Here is a 13,872-nt window from a genome sequence, read left to right as displayed (position 1 = left end):
AAAACCAGCTCCTTATCTCCCAATGTCAGCTGAGCAGCCAGTGTCTTTTTGTTACCTCTTGGGCAGCATAGTTTTGTAACAATGCCTTTTCTGTCTTTGCTTAATGGGAATATTCTCCCCAATCCCACTTTAAAAAAAAAACATGCTGGAAAAAAGCTACCATCTGCTGTTCTGTTTTTGTTTTTCCTCTCCTTACACGCTCCCCCCCCCCCGTCTTCAATGGAACTTAAAAAATACAAACAACTCGTGCCTGAAAGTGCTGTACATTTCTGCTGATTATAAAAAAAGATAGCTGAACTCGAAAGAACTTTGTTGGCATTCCTTTTCCTTTTCAACTTGCTCTGACTCTAGTGGCCGGTTCTTAACTCTGTCGGGAAAATATTATAGTCATCAGCTGCCTGAACCTCTGCAGAAAGTCTGCCTAAGAATGGTTGTAGGGCCAGTTCTGAAGAATGTGTCACCCACGCTGCTCAGGGCTGATTCACACGACCTCAGAAGCATGTGGGGTGAAGATATGTGGGCTGCACTGCTCCGGCACACGCTCGGGGTGCTGTGCCTTGTTGTAGGGATAGGTAATGGTTGGCAGCCCTCCTCAGCCTGGGACTCTCCAGCTGATTTTGACTCCAGCCCTCCTTATGCTCAGGCATAAGGAGGGCTGATCAGCCCAACATTCACCATGATTGTTGGGCTGATTGGAACTAAAGTCTGAAACCTCCAGAAGGTGTCGGGTTAGGGTAGGCTGGGTTGCCATTGGCTCTCCCCGTGGCTCCTGTTTCCACCATGGGCCCCTTGAGCTGACAAAGGCCTGTTGAACCCTCTCCTTCCCAGTGTGGGCATGAAAAGAGGCTTTGCCGTTACCCTGCTTGGCACCTGGCTGTTTGCTCCTGTTGAAAGCTTGGTCCTCTCCATAGTCAAGCTCCAGAAAAGGGTGGGGTCCCAGTCATGCCCACATCAGCAAGTGAATGTGATGTTCCCTAACCCACACTGCCACGGCTTAGAGCATCCTTCTGCAAACCAGCACCCCCCAGATGTCTTGGAACACAACTCCCATCCTCCTTAGGTCCTGTCCAACACACCCAGAAGGCACCAGGTTTATTTTTTAAAATGTATCTGGAGTGATCAAAGTGATCAATGGAGAGATGTTACAAGAAGCAAGCAAGAGATGTACAAGGTTTATAACAATAGTTATTCCTGGGCTGACGACTTTGGGGAGTGACAGATAAAATCTGACTACCTGAAAGAGTGCTTATGTCCATATACGCCCGCCTGCCCCCTGAGATCTGCGGGAGAGGCCCTTCTCCGGGAACCCTCCCTGAAGGAAATTAGGAGGGTAGGTACTCGGAGGAGGGCTTTCTCTGCGGTGGCGCCCCATCTATGGAATGCGCTCCCCAGAGAGGTCCGCCTGGCGCCGTCGTTATTTGTTTTTCAGCACCAGGCGAAGACCTTTTTATTCAAACGTCATTTTAATTGCTAATATTATTTGCTTATTTTATTCTTTGGCCAGGGCGACTTATTTTATATTGTTAATTCGTTTTATATTTTTAATGTATTATATTTTAATTGATGTTTTGTGAGCCGCCCCGAGGCTTCGGTGAATGGGGCGGCATAGAAATTTTCTAAATAAATAAATAAATAAAATTAAGAAGAGCTGTGGACTGTTACTGGTACTCGAGCTAAAAATTCCCCGGTCCTACGATCAGGTTCCTACTTCCTGCTCTGAAGGTGTTGAACAAAATAGACCAATTTGTTAACTAGTGCTGGCCACAGTCCCATGTCTTAATTTTTTCCTTGCCCATAAAACAGTATTCAGCAGCGTAAACATGTTTTACTGTGAAAAACTGAAGGCAGAGGACCAATGGAGAGACATCCATGCTATTCTGCCTAGGCTGCTGCTCATACTAAGCCTCTGAATTAGGTGATGACTGGATCTTCATCTGCCATCTTGAAATCAGCTGTAATGGTTTCATTCTAAAAAACAATGTGACATTATATGACACTGCTTTAACTAATTGCCAATACATGACAGGAATGTCGCCCATTTTGCAACCTTGCTCAGGTTTCATCCAGGGTATGTGCCATTACTTCCTGTCCTATGCTTATAACCAGTGTTACTTTAATGTGAATCCCATTCATTTACTTTAGCACCAGATAAAACACTGGATACAATTTCTAGTTATTATAACACTGGAACTGAAGCAACAAATGACCTTATGTCTAGAACTAGCCTTTCACTTCTTGCTTCCATTGCCAACAAATGACTGCTTGGTTATTTATACTTCTAACACTTCCACATTTTATAAGAAAAGCACGAGTCTAGTACTTTACAATGCTGTAAAGAGAGAATGTGGGTTAATGCCATCACTATCGTTTCAATACATAATAAAACATTCATTAAAAATAGCAAAGTTGCTGTCTTCCTTTGAGGGGCGTCTCATAAAATGTGTCAAGTTAGCTATCGGTGCTAATGGCCATCACCCCAACACCCATTTCATGAAAGCTGGGAAGTATGCAGTCCTTACCTAGCGACTTTTGCACCGATTTGCTCAAAGTCAGTCCTGAGAGCCCATCAGCATCTATTCCTCTCAGATAGCTCAGCAGTATTTCTTTCACATAAAAGAAAATTAAAATATTCAATAATTCCTCTTGTTTATCTTGCTTTTGAAATGTGTCAGCTATCAGATACTCTCAAAACAAAAGCATAAAACCAGCATCAACAGAGATCTTAATGGCATTATGCCAACATTTTGCTTGTAGGAAGTTATGTACCTCTGACATGAATTTGAAACAGTTTTATTTTGATTTTGAAGCTAATCAATTTTATCTAGCAATCCTTCTAGATCTGTCTCTTTTATCTTCCCCAATATCCCTCTATAGAATTACTTTGTTTGCTGTGAATGAGAATTCCTCCCCCACTGCCAAGCTTGTTTCTGGCATATTGATGGCTCAGAATTAGATCCTAGCTTTAGCACTTTTACCAAAATATATTTTATTGATTTGATTTCGATACTGCCTGCTAGTTAAAACAATTCTCTGAGCAGTTTACATAATCAAATTATTTTGGTAATTTTATGATAATTTGTATTGTACTTTTCACAAGTGAAGTTCCTTTACAGCCTTATCTCATCTCTCTCTGGTCTTCTGAGATTATTTCAGTGACAGCTGAGGTGTGTTGAGGGCCAGGCAAAGATTTGAACCCAGCGCACTTCCCAAGCAATGCTGACATGGTTCTCACACGTGGGTTGGACCAGATGGCTCGTTTTCATGCTCATGAACCTTGCAGCAGTTGTGGGCTGAGTATACTGCTTGGGCAAATATTGCCGCAGCAACTGCCTCCTTTCTGCCTGCACAGCTGATCAGGACCTTTGCAGAAGTATCTGTGCTTTCTGTTTTAGATTTTAGGGGGCCACTGGACAAGACACCTGCAACGGGCTTCCTTGCTCAGTAAGTCTGCTCTCACATTGCTATTGACACCAGCTGTTAATATTCCCTCCCCTCTTAATCTGTGAGTAAGGAGGTAGTAGTATTTACTGCTTCTCTTCATGTCCACCATTATTTGGGCCAGAAAAAGAGACATATGAACAGATGAGTTGTCAGGAGGTGACAGCAGGCATCTGGGGTGTGGGCCTTGGCCATGCCGACTCTTGGCACCAGCCCTGATGGGTATCCCAGTTCTTGCTTCCTGGTGCAGGCAGAGATCATGGGGCAGGGGGAGGCTGGAGGAGTAAATGTAGGATTTAGGCAAAAAAACTCCCACCACATGAAGTCCACCTGAGAACAGTCCAAAACAGTAATAGTTCTCCAAACCATTGTTAACCAGGAGCTTCTAGGTTAAAGGCACACGTTTCCCCTTTGGCATGAGGGCATTGGAGATGTTACATTTGGTCTGTTCCTCATAAGAGAAGGTGGAGACAGAACGTGGCCAAGATCAATGAAACCCTTTGCCACAGGCTGTTCATTCCTAGGCTCATATTGCTGATCAATCAAGGGTCTTACGTTTGATCTAAGTGTGACTGATCATAATTCCTGAACCTGCTCATAATGGGTTTGCCCAGGTTCTCGTCCCTGACTGAGAATTGATCCAACTTAGAATCATAGAAGAGTAGAGTTGGAAGGGGCCATGAAGGCCATCAAGTCCAACCCTCTGCTGATGCAGGATGCCATGTCACACCATCCCACTCAGATGACAATCCAGTTTCACCTTGAATTCTCTAGTGCGTTCTTGGGAAGAACCTGCCCAGGTGCTTTCAGGTATTGCCTCTGGCATCACTTTCTGGCAGGGCAGAAAGGCATTTCAAGCCAAGAAGTCAGTGTGCTTACCCAAAATGCCTTGCTCCTGCCCCAGACTCTGAATACCGCCCTGTCCTATAATTCAGGAAATAAATGACGGCGCCTTTCCGTGTCTGCGGTTAATGAACCACGGGAAGTTGGTTTAGACAGGAAACTTAAGACTTTGTGATGCAGAGAGATTTTGTGTAGATGGTGACTCTTAAGCACGACAGTGAGTTCATACTAAAGCACAGACATCTGTAAGCATAGCCAGGTAAGGAGGTGGGTGTCTGGCAGAGGTAGCTTTGTAGCCTACCTCTGTGTCATGTCGTTCACCACCAGAGATCAAAGTGCCTGCTTCCATAGAGAAAGGTTTCAGAGTAGAACTGCCCTTTAATAGGCCCCAAAACTACAGAGGCAAGTTAGCTAGTTATCTTGTAATGCAAAATTAGAAGGAAACATGTCTTTCATTTTCTAGAAGCCATACATGTTCAATAAGTTATAACCAAAGAAATATATTTTTAATTTTATAATACAAATTTTTTCCAGCATGTGTTTCTGTTACTGGAGCAGTTCCCACTATATCCTGGCAGTAAATGTATGTTTAAGTCTTATTTATTTATTATTTAATTCATTTCTATACCACCCAATAGCTCTCTGGGTGGTTCACAAAAGTTGGAAAAAACCACACACAAAATTAATTTAAAAGAACCAAACCTTAATTGCAATTATTCAGCACAGAAGCACAGCAGCAGTGCAGAATAAAATGGGATAGATATAAAAACAAAGTTTAAAAGTCAGAGTGTTTAAATGCTGGGACAATAAAAAGGTTTTTACCTGGTGCCAAAAAAAATCTTGTATTCTGTGTTACCCCAGGCCTCTTCATATACATTTATATACATGTATTTACTCTACTATCCTATGTATGTTTACAGAGAAATACGTTTGACTGATTTCAGTGGGACTTATTCACTGAAAAGTGAGAACAGGAGTGCAGAAAATACTGCTGCTGTGCTCTTGTTGTTGGTTTTGTACCAACAGGAGTAACTGCTGGTACAATAGGGAGTGTGCAGTGCTAAAAGTAACCCCAGAAAAAATGGGGATGCTAACTTCCAGGTTGGCACAGGTTATTGGAGCTCCCTTGTGGCATCAGGCACTTGGGTCTAACAGGATACTGCCCTGGATTTTGCAAATGTGTGGGCATGATGCAGTGAACGTAACCTTGATTGTAGCTTGGAACTCCTTACTAAGAGACGGCTCCTGGGCTTTCAGCTGTGCACTGGAACTATTTGAAGGTATGGGTTCTTTCATAATAGGTACTTGCAACTACACTCTCCTGCAATCTAGCCCTTCAGAGTAGAGGGGCAAGGGCAGATATTGGCACTGCTGCTTGCTTGTCCTTGTATCGAAAGCCTGCTTTTGATTTTTGAAGATTAGTAAGCAGGAACTCAGATTGGGGAACATTTCCCAGAATGGGGAGGGCCAGAGCTCAGTGTTGGAGTATCTGATGTCTATGCAGAAGGTTCAAGGTTTAATCCTTAGCATCTTTACTCTAGAAATCCATTGATGCTAGTTGGTGTCAGCAATACGTGGGCTGGGTAGACCAAGGGTCTGACTCAGGATCAGTCCAGCTTCCTGTGTTTCTGCTGGATAAAGTATTACCTGGTCACATCACTTTCTTAACACTCTACAAAGGAGACTCTAAATATAGACTCCAACAGCCTTTCCAAACATATGGTTCCCAGATGTTGGACTATGATTCCCATCATCCCTGACCATTGGCCATGCTAAATGGGGATGATAGGCCCTGATGGGAACTGACTTAGTTTGGATCTGATAAAGCAGCTTTCCCTAACATGGTCCCCTCTAGATATCTTAGACAACAATGCCCATCAAACTAACAGGCCATGCTGTCTGGAGATGAGGAGATATGTCATCCAATAGGACCCCTACATTTGGAAGACTCCTCTAGAAGCTGGTACACATTAAGGACTCGGGTATTCCCACTTCCCTTTAGTTGACCTGGAGAAGCTCTCTCACTGGAGTCCTTGCTCCAAGCACCAAATCTACTGGGTTACTCAAGATGTATTCTATTGAGAGCAGCTTTGCATTCTAAGGGAATTGGGAAGGGGGTTGGAAGATAAATTGGAGATGTCATTGGCTACCCAAAGTGGAAGAGTTTCTTACATTTCCTACTGGGTTAAGGGTCAGCTGCTTGTCCAGATGGATTGGATATGGCTTCTAGAGGTCCCAAACAGGGGAGACAGACTTCATTGTTTTCCTTCAGCTCAGTAGCAGTTTCCACAGGTGTGTGTCCAAGGCCAGATGGTCTCGTTTTTAGAGCTCATTTTCGTTCTGTCTGCTAAAGGCCCTCACTGTCCTCCCATCCTTGCAGATTCCAGCCAGGACCCTTGGAAGTATGGCTTGGTCATGCCAAGTAGGCAGCTGGTAATCTAGGAATAATAATATTTTAGAAAATACTTAATATTTATATTCTGAATGTTTCATATGATGTCTCAGTAATCCTTATGACAAACTCATCTGTGATCTACTGGTAGTGTTATTTCAGCTGTTCCCAACCAGGTTCTCTCCAGACTTTTTTAGGCAACAGTTCCCATCATCCTTGTTAGCCAGAACAAATAGAGGGTACCAGCTTGGAAAAAGTTATGTACTGTACTACTAGTGCAAGAATAATGCATAATGACTCTGAAATTTCTCCTTCTGCACCACAGGAGACCTGCTCTTTTTTGTACTATGTACACAAGAGAATCTTCTGGTTTGCAGAAATACAAAAAGAAGAGAATGCTGAATGGGATGGAATACTCAAAACAGCACAATAATGACTGAACATGCCATTTGGGAGGGGATGGAAAGAAAAGGGGCATGGCATGGAATATCCTAAAGGGCATGAGTAGCTGCCACCCTGAATGGGAACATTTGCAGCTCCTGCAACTGGAGGACTTCCTAGTTCATAGCTCAGTGTCTTACAGCACAATCCCGTACATGTCTATTCAGAAGTAAGTGTCACTAGGTTCACTGAGTCTTATTTCCAGAAAAGTGGTCTAGGATTGCATTGTTAGCTGTTATTTTTGCAGCAACATGGAAACAGGTGGATTTGGAGTGCTCTCAGGATTTGCTGATAAGTTCCAAAGACTGGTTTTCTGTATGGAAATGATGAGAGGGTATATGGATTCACCCCTTGCAGTTTTACAAAATTAAAACTCTTGAAGGCAGTTGATTCTCTGTGCAGTGGGAGTTGTTGCTGGAACAGAACAGCGCAGATACAAAGGAATGCATTTGTTTGGTTTTGCATTCATGATCTTTGCACTCAAGTTCATAGATCTCACTTTCCTTTCTCTGTGGCATGGGTTCCTAGCTGCTGCAGACTGAAAAATCTGGGCTGCCTCTGTTGGCCTTTTGGCTTCACCCCATGGCCTTAGTGGGCACCAGCCATCACTGGCAGCAATGCTCCATTAGTTCAGGGAGAAGTCCGAGCCCTCTTTTGTTCATAATCTTCAATATCCATTGTTCATAAACTTCAATATCCATGCCGAGGCTAGTTTGACCGGGGCGGCTCAGGACTTCATGGCTTCCATGACGGCCATGGGGCTGTCTCAACATGTCACCGGCCCGACCCATGAACGTGGACACACTCTGGACCTGGTTTTCTCGACGGGGCAGGAAGAGGGTGGTCTGAGGGTGAGGAATTTATGCTTGACTCCCCTGTCATGGTCAGATCACTTCCTAGTGAGGTTTGTGCTCGAGAGCGACATCTCCCTCTGTAAGGGTGCAGACCCGATTGTGTGGGTCCGCCCCCGGAGCCGGATGGATCCGGAAGGATTCCTGAAGGCTCTGGGGGAGTTTCCGGCTGACAAGACGGGTGCTCCTGTCGAGGCTCTGGTTGAATTGTGGAATGGGGAGATGACCAGGGCTGCAGACACGATCGCTCCTAAGCGTCCTCTCCCACCGGGCAGAGCCCGCTCTTCCCCTTGGTACACTCCAGAATTGAGGGCAATGAAGCAGGTTGGGAGACGGCTAGAGCGTAGGTGGAGGAAATCACGTGATGAATCTGACCGAACACACTTAAGAGCCCACTATCGGGCCTATGCTGTGGCGGTGAGGGCGGCGAAAAAGAGACACTTCTCCGCTTCCATTGCCTCCTCACAATGCCGTCCGGCGGAGCTCTTTCGAGTGGTGCAAGGCCTGGTTCACCCAGGGCCAAAGGAAGAGCTGATTCCACCCTCAAAGGCCCGCTGTGACGACTTTGCCGAGCATTTTAGGGAGAAAATCGCTCAGATTCGTCACGAGCTGGATTCCACTATTGATTCAGAGGTTTTAAGGGAGACACCAACGCTGCCGTCTGGTCCAGAATTATTGGATGAATTTCAGTTATTGCGGCCCGATGATGTGGACAAGGTGCTTGGACGAGTACGTCCTACCACTTGCCTTCTGGACCCTTGCCCGTCTTGGTTAATAAAGGATTCCAAGCACGGGATTGGAACCTGGATCTTGGAAGTGGTTAACGCTTCTCTGAGGGAGGGTCGGGTGCCTGCCCCTTTAAAGGAGGCGGTAGTCCGACCGGTCCTGAAGAAGGCGTCACTGGATCCAGGGATGGCCGCTAACTATAGACCAGTGGCCAACATCCCGTTTCTGGGCAAGGTGTTAGAGCGAGTGGTGGCGGGACAACTCCAAGCACTCTTGGATGAAACTGATTATCTGGACCCATTTCAGTCCGGCTTCAGACCCGGGTACGGTACTGAATCTGCCTTGGTCGCCCTGTACGATGACCTGTGCAGGGAGAAGGACAGGGGGAGTGCGTCCCTGTTGGTTCTCCTGGACCTCTCAGCGGCTTTCGATACCATCGACCATGGTATCCTTCTGGATAGGCTGGCGGGATTGGGGGTCGGAGGCACCGCTTTGCGGTGGTTCCGCTCCTATCTCAACGACCGATTCCAGAAGGTGGTGTTGGGGGACTATGGCTCTGCGCCATGGCAGCTTTGCCATGGGGTACCGCAGGGTTCCATTTTGTCCCCTTTACTGTTCAATATCTACATGAAACCGCTGGGAGAGGTCATCAGGAGGTGTGGGCTGCGGACCCATCAGTATGCTGATGATACCCAGCTCTACCTCTCGTTTTCCACCAATCCAGGTGAGGCAGTGGCTGTACTGAACCGGTGCCTGGCCGAGGTAATGGGCTGGATGAGGGCCAATAAACTGAAGCTCAATCCAGACAAGACGGAGGTCCTGTTGGTTGGCGGTTCGGGCTTCAGAGAAGGTGACCTGAACCTTGTCCTGAATGGGGTTGCACTCCCTCCTAGGGACAAGGTCCGCAGCTTGGGAGTGCTCCTCGACCCGGAGCTTTCACTTGAAGCTCAGGTGACAACAGCGGCGAGGAGCGCTTTCCTCCAGCTTCGGCTGATTCATCAGCTGCGCCCCTACCTGGAGTACGACTGCCTTGCAACAGTGACTCATGCGCTGGTGACTTCCCGTCTTGACTTCTGTAACGCGCTCTACGTGGGGCTACCCTTGAAGACGGTCCGGATACTTCAATTGGTTCAGAATAGAGCTGCCAGGCTGCTGACGGGGACTGGACGTTATGTTCACATGACGCCAGTTCTCCGTCAGCTTCACTGGCTCCCCATTGAAGTCCGGGCCCAATTCAAGGTGTTGGTAATGACCTATAAAGCCCTAAACGGCTTGGGTCCTGGTTACCTGAAGGAGCGCTTACATCCATATTTGCCCAGTCGCCCCCTGAGATCGGCGGGAGAGGCCCTTCTCCGGGAGCCCTCCGTGAGAGAAATTAGGAGGGTGGTTACTCGGAGAAGGGCTTTCTCAGCGGTGGCGCCTAAGTTATGGAATGCGCTCCCCAGAGAGGTCCGCCTGGCGCCGTCGTTATTTGTTTTTCGGCGCCAGGCTAAGACCTTTTTATTTAAGCAACATTTTAAATGCTAAATACAATTGAATTTTATCTGGCCAGGGCGGCTTATTTTATAATGTGAGTTTTAATTAAGATTATTTTATATGGATTTTAACTTGTTTTTATCTATGTTGTAAGCCGCCCCGAGGCTTCGGCGAATGGGGCGGCATAAAAATGTTTTAATAAATAAATAAATAAATAAATAAATAAAATAATCTTTCGCTTGCCTCTGGTCAGATGTGGGAAGCTTGTTTTTTTGGGGCCCATCTCATCCGTCTCTGTCAGTAAGAATTCAGCAGGGGCTGGGTCAATGCACTGTCTCTGTGTCCTTAATGGCATACTTTCCTTAGATGAGGGCTCGGTTAGGCTGTTTATAATAACTACTACTATCTCCTATTTCATTTCTCTTGACTAGGAGGAATAACACATACTGTCATTAAAGGCATTTCATGTATTAATTAAAATAAGCTTGTGCAAAAGGGTCTCTGTGTTGATACACACATTTAAAAACTAATCTAAAATCGGAACAAACTATATTTGAAACATTTAAAATTTAAGACAATTTAAAACCTGACAAAGAACAGCTTAAAGAAAGCAGTATTTATGGCCTACCTAATGCTAGGCAAAGACAGGGCTAATCTGTCTGCCCTATGAAGCTGGTTCTAAAATTAGGGTACTACCATAGAAAAGGCTCTGATCCCTTTTGTCTAGCCACTTAACCTCTCATGATGGTGGGAGATGTAACATGGCCCTTGAAGAAGGTGAGAAATGATGGTCAAGTTCATATGCTGGCCAGAACTTTTTGGACTATACTGCTCATCAGCCCTAGTTGGCATAAACAGCAGGCTGGGTTGATGGGACTTGCAGTCCAACTACCATCCATGTAGAAAGCCAAGGAAACTGAGTCCTGAACCCTAGCAAAGGGCACCTAGGAGTTACCATGTCAAATGCCTTGGCCATCTCCTGTTCCAAGGACTGAACAGAAGTGCCACAGCACTGCCAGCTCCGTGCATCCCTTGGAGCACCCATGAATCCTACTGGTTTCATTAGTTTGCAACAGCAAGCCATTTTGGCAGGGGTCCCACCTATGAAGAAGTTCTGAGTTCCAGCAAATCTGATCACTTGCATGCTGCCTGCTGGCACCACGGTGCCTCCCAGTAACTCACCCGATGTCTGCCAAGCACCCTGCACCCTCGGAAAGCTTTAAAAAGATTAATTTGTTTTTTCCCTGGGAGGCCGACATGCTGCAAAGGGAAGAGCTGGCCTTCAGTGCCATCTTTAGCTGGATTCAAAAGATTGGTTTTGTAGCTCAGACCCTGCCTCTGTCTTATGACTAGGTGCTTGGTTAAATTAATTCTTGCCTGCTCTCACCAGTTTGCCTTCTGGGAATGGAGTGCTTTGTGACTGTCTATGCATTCCAGGACAACCATTTTTTTGTGAGAGTGCCCACAAAACCCTCATTATTCCAGATGTGCTCACAGAGGTTGGAATTCTACTGGGGGGTAGGAACAGCTGGGAACTCTTGCGATTTGGATGGGGCAAGAAAGTAACAGGGAGATAGCAATATTCAAAGGGATGAGACTAATGAACTCATCCCGCTTTAGGACCAAATGATTTCTGGATGTGCACCATACTAAAAAGAAATTAAAAAAGTAGTTATTGATGAAGTTTCCTAGCACCTCAATCTTATGCATGTGGCTACTCAGAGGTAAGCTCCACTGAATTCGTTAAGACTTACTCCAAGGTAAGTCTCTTTCAGATTGCTTACCTTCTTTCTAAGTAGACATTTATAAGAGCATGCTATTAATCAGTCAGTCTTTTCTGTGTGTCTCTCTGGGCCATTTTGAGTGCAGCAAAAGCCCTGCAGATTTTAGCTCTCCATGCAGATTTCCTCATGACAGGCAGATACACAGTGCTCAGTAGAACTGTCAGGAGATCCTCATCATTACCAGCAGCAACCATGTTACAACTCCTTGTCTCCATGTCTTGCTAAATCCCATTTTCAATGGAGGCCTTTAGCCAAGAAATGTGTGGTGAGAGGGCCTAGGAATGCACTGCAGGGGGTGGGGGATGCATCGTAACTTAATGTGAAACAGGAGAAACCAGAATCTTACTACTCCAATGTGTTCAAATCATAGTGAATTAATTACATATTCACAATATAATAAAATTAAAAGGCGTCCACATGTTCAGCAGCTTTGTATGCATTGTCCAGGACAATAGAAACCAGGGGTGCTTCCCAGCAAGACTTTAAATGTGCAATTGGCAAGCTTCCCCTGCACAACTTTACACTCTGTGTGTGTATGTGTGCAAATGACAGAATAATACTATTTATTTATTTATTAAATTTATAGACTGCACCAATAGTCCTATATAGGACTTTCTGGGCAGTGAACAATGAAAACCCATAAAAACCAATAAAAAAAATTGAATCCTTCCATGTTTCCCCACAGCTTCGTCAGTCTTTTTTTCTTTCCACAGACAATCAATTAAGAAAAGAAAGAACAGAAGAAGTAAGCAAACTCTTTGCAGAAACTGCATGTGTGAGGCACAGTGAAAGGGGTGAAGAAAATGTTGGGGGTGAAGGGAGGAGCCACGGAGCAGGGTTGCCACTTCCATATTTCCAAAAAGAGAAGCAAAAGCGATCACATTGCATGCTGTATATTTATATATAATGCATTCATTTTTAGCTCTCTCTCTCTCTCTCTCTCTCTCTCTCTCTCTCTCTCTCTCTCTCTCACACACACACACACACACACACACACACACACACACCTCTGTCTCAAATCTAGTTGGCTTTCAATAAAATAAACTAGAACATTAAAGGCAATGTTAAAATCCTTAAATCCGTACTGTCCAAACCACTTCAGCGCATTCTGCAGTCCATGGTAAGGTAGCCTTGCGTCCTTCTCCAGATTATCTCTGAAGGCCTGCCAGAGGGCAGTTGTCTGACTGAAGGGCTGCTCACTCCAGACTTTGCTGAAAGATGTAGAACCGTAAAAAGGCAAGGAGCATCTGTGCCAGCCAACCACAGCACATGGAGAAAAATGACCAAGGAGGCTTGTTGGTCATGTGGTTACAGTCTTCTCCACTATGGTCAGATGTATTATTTCTATTTAAATTATTGTAATTATTTCTAAATTTGCAACTGTACATTTGCAAATTACTGTAAATGTTATGCAAATCACTGTCCTCCTTTGGGGAAATGTATAAGTGGCAACCCTACTCCATGGTTCCTCACTTCATCTCAGGATCCATAAAGATCTTTTGGAAAGGGCTTCCCCTCTCCTGTCTGATAACATTTACTGCTCTCATTCTACAAGTGGAATCTGCAACAAAATATTCCAGCATAGATTGCTTTTGTTTAGGGTACCAATCATTCCCTAAGATTCGTCGTTCCATTCTTATCTCCTCCACTGCTGTCCACTTTTCCATTTTTTCTAATCCAACAATCAGTATTCAGGGGCAACTCAGCTTGCTAAGTGTTCTTCAGGCTGTTTTGTCTCCCTATCAGCGTCCGGTTACCCTTGTGGTTCACCCAGACCTGATGATGTCTCCCTGTTGTGCAGGGATCAGACCAATTTGGCTACCTGAGAAACCGCAGCCAGAGAATGTGTTCAGTATTATTATTTATGTATATTTATATCTCACCTTTTTCCTTTCAAGGATCTCAAAGCAGCTTACGTAAT

General features: G+C 45.1%; 1 protein-coding gene and 1 long non-coding RNA gene across 14 annotated transcripts in view; one reads left to right on the top strand and one right to left on the bottom strand.

Annotated features, from left to right (window-relative positions):
- The window catches only part of FMNL3 (formin like 3), a 110,020-nt gene that overhangs the window by 33,099 nt on the left and 63,049 nt on the right, over nt 1-13,872 (top strand). The window lies entirely within an intron of this gene.
- Nucleotides 1-13,872, bottom strand: part of LOC123019201 — a 49,078-nt gene that overhangs the window by 15,955 nt on the left and 19,251 nt on the right. For 4 of the 6 annotated variants that reach the window (XR_006413879.1, XR_006413881.1, XR_006413878.1 and 1 more), the window contains one exon: nt 5,000-6,719. This is a non-coding gene — a long non-coding RNA (uncharacterized LOC123019201). Of the gene's footprint in view, nt 1-2,519; nt 2,604-4,999; nt 6,720-13,872 lie in introns of those variants that run through there. The other 2 variants (XR_006413883.1, XR_006413880.1) reach the window with 1 other exon arrangement.

This window comes from Varanus komodoensis, unplaced genomic scaffold, assembly GCF_004798865.1.
Source record: "Varanus komodoensis strain SLA01 unplaced genomic scaffold, ASM479886v1 scaffold12, whole genome shotgun sequence".
NCBI classification, from domain to species: domain Eukaryota; kingdom Metazoa; phylum Chordata; class Lepidosauria; order Squamata; family Varanidae; genus Varanus; species Varanus komodoensis.
This window is presented reverse-complemented; position numbering and strand designations above follow the sequence as displayed.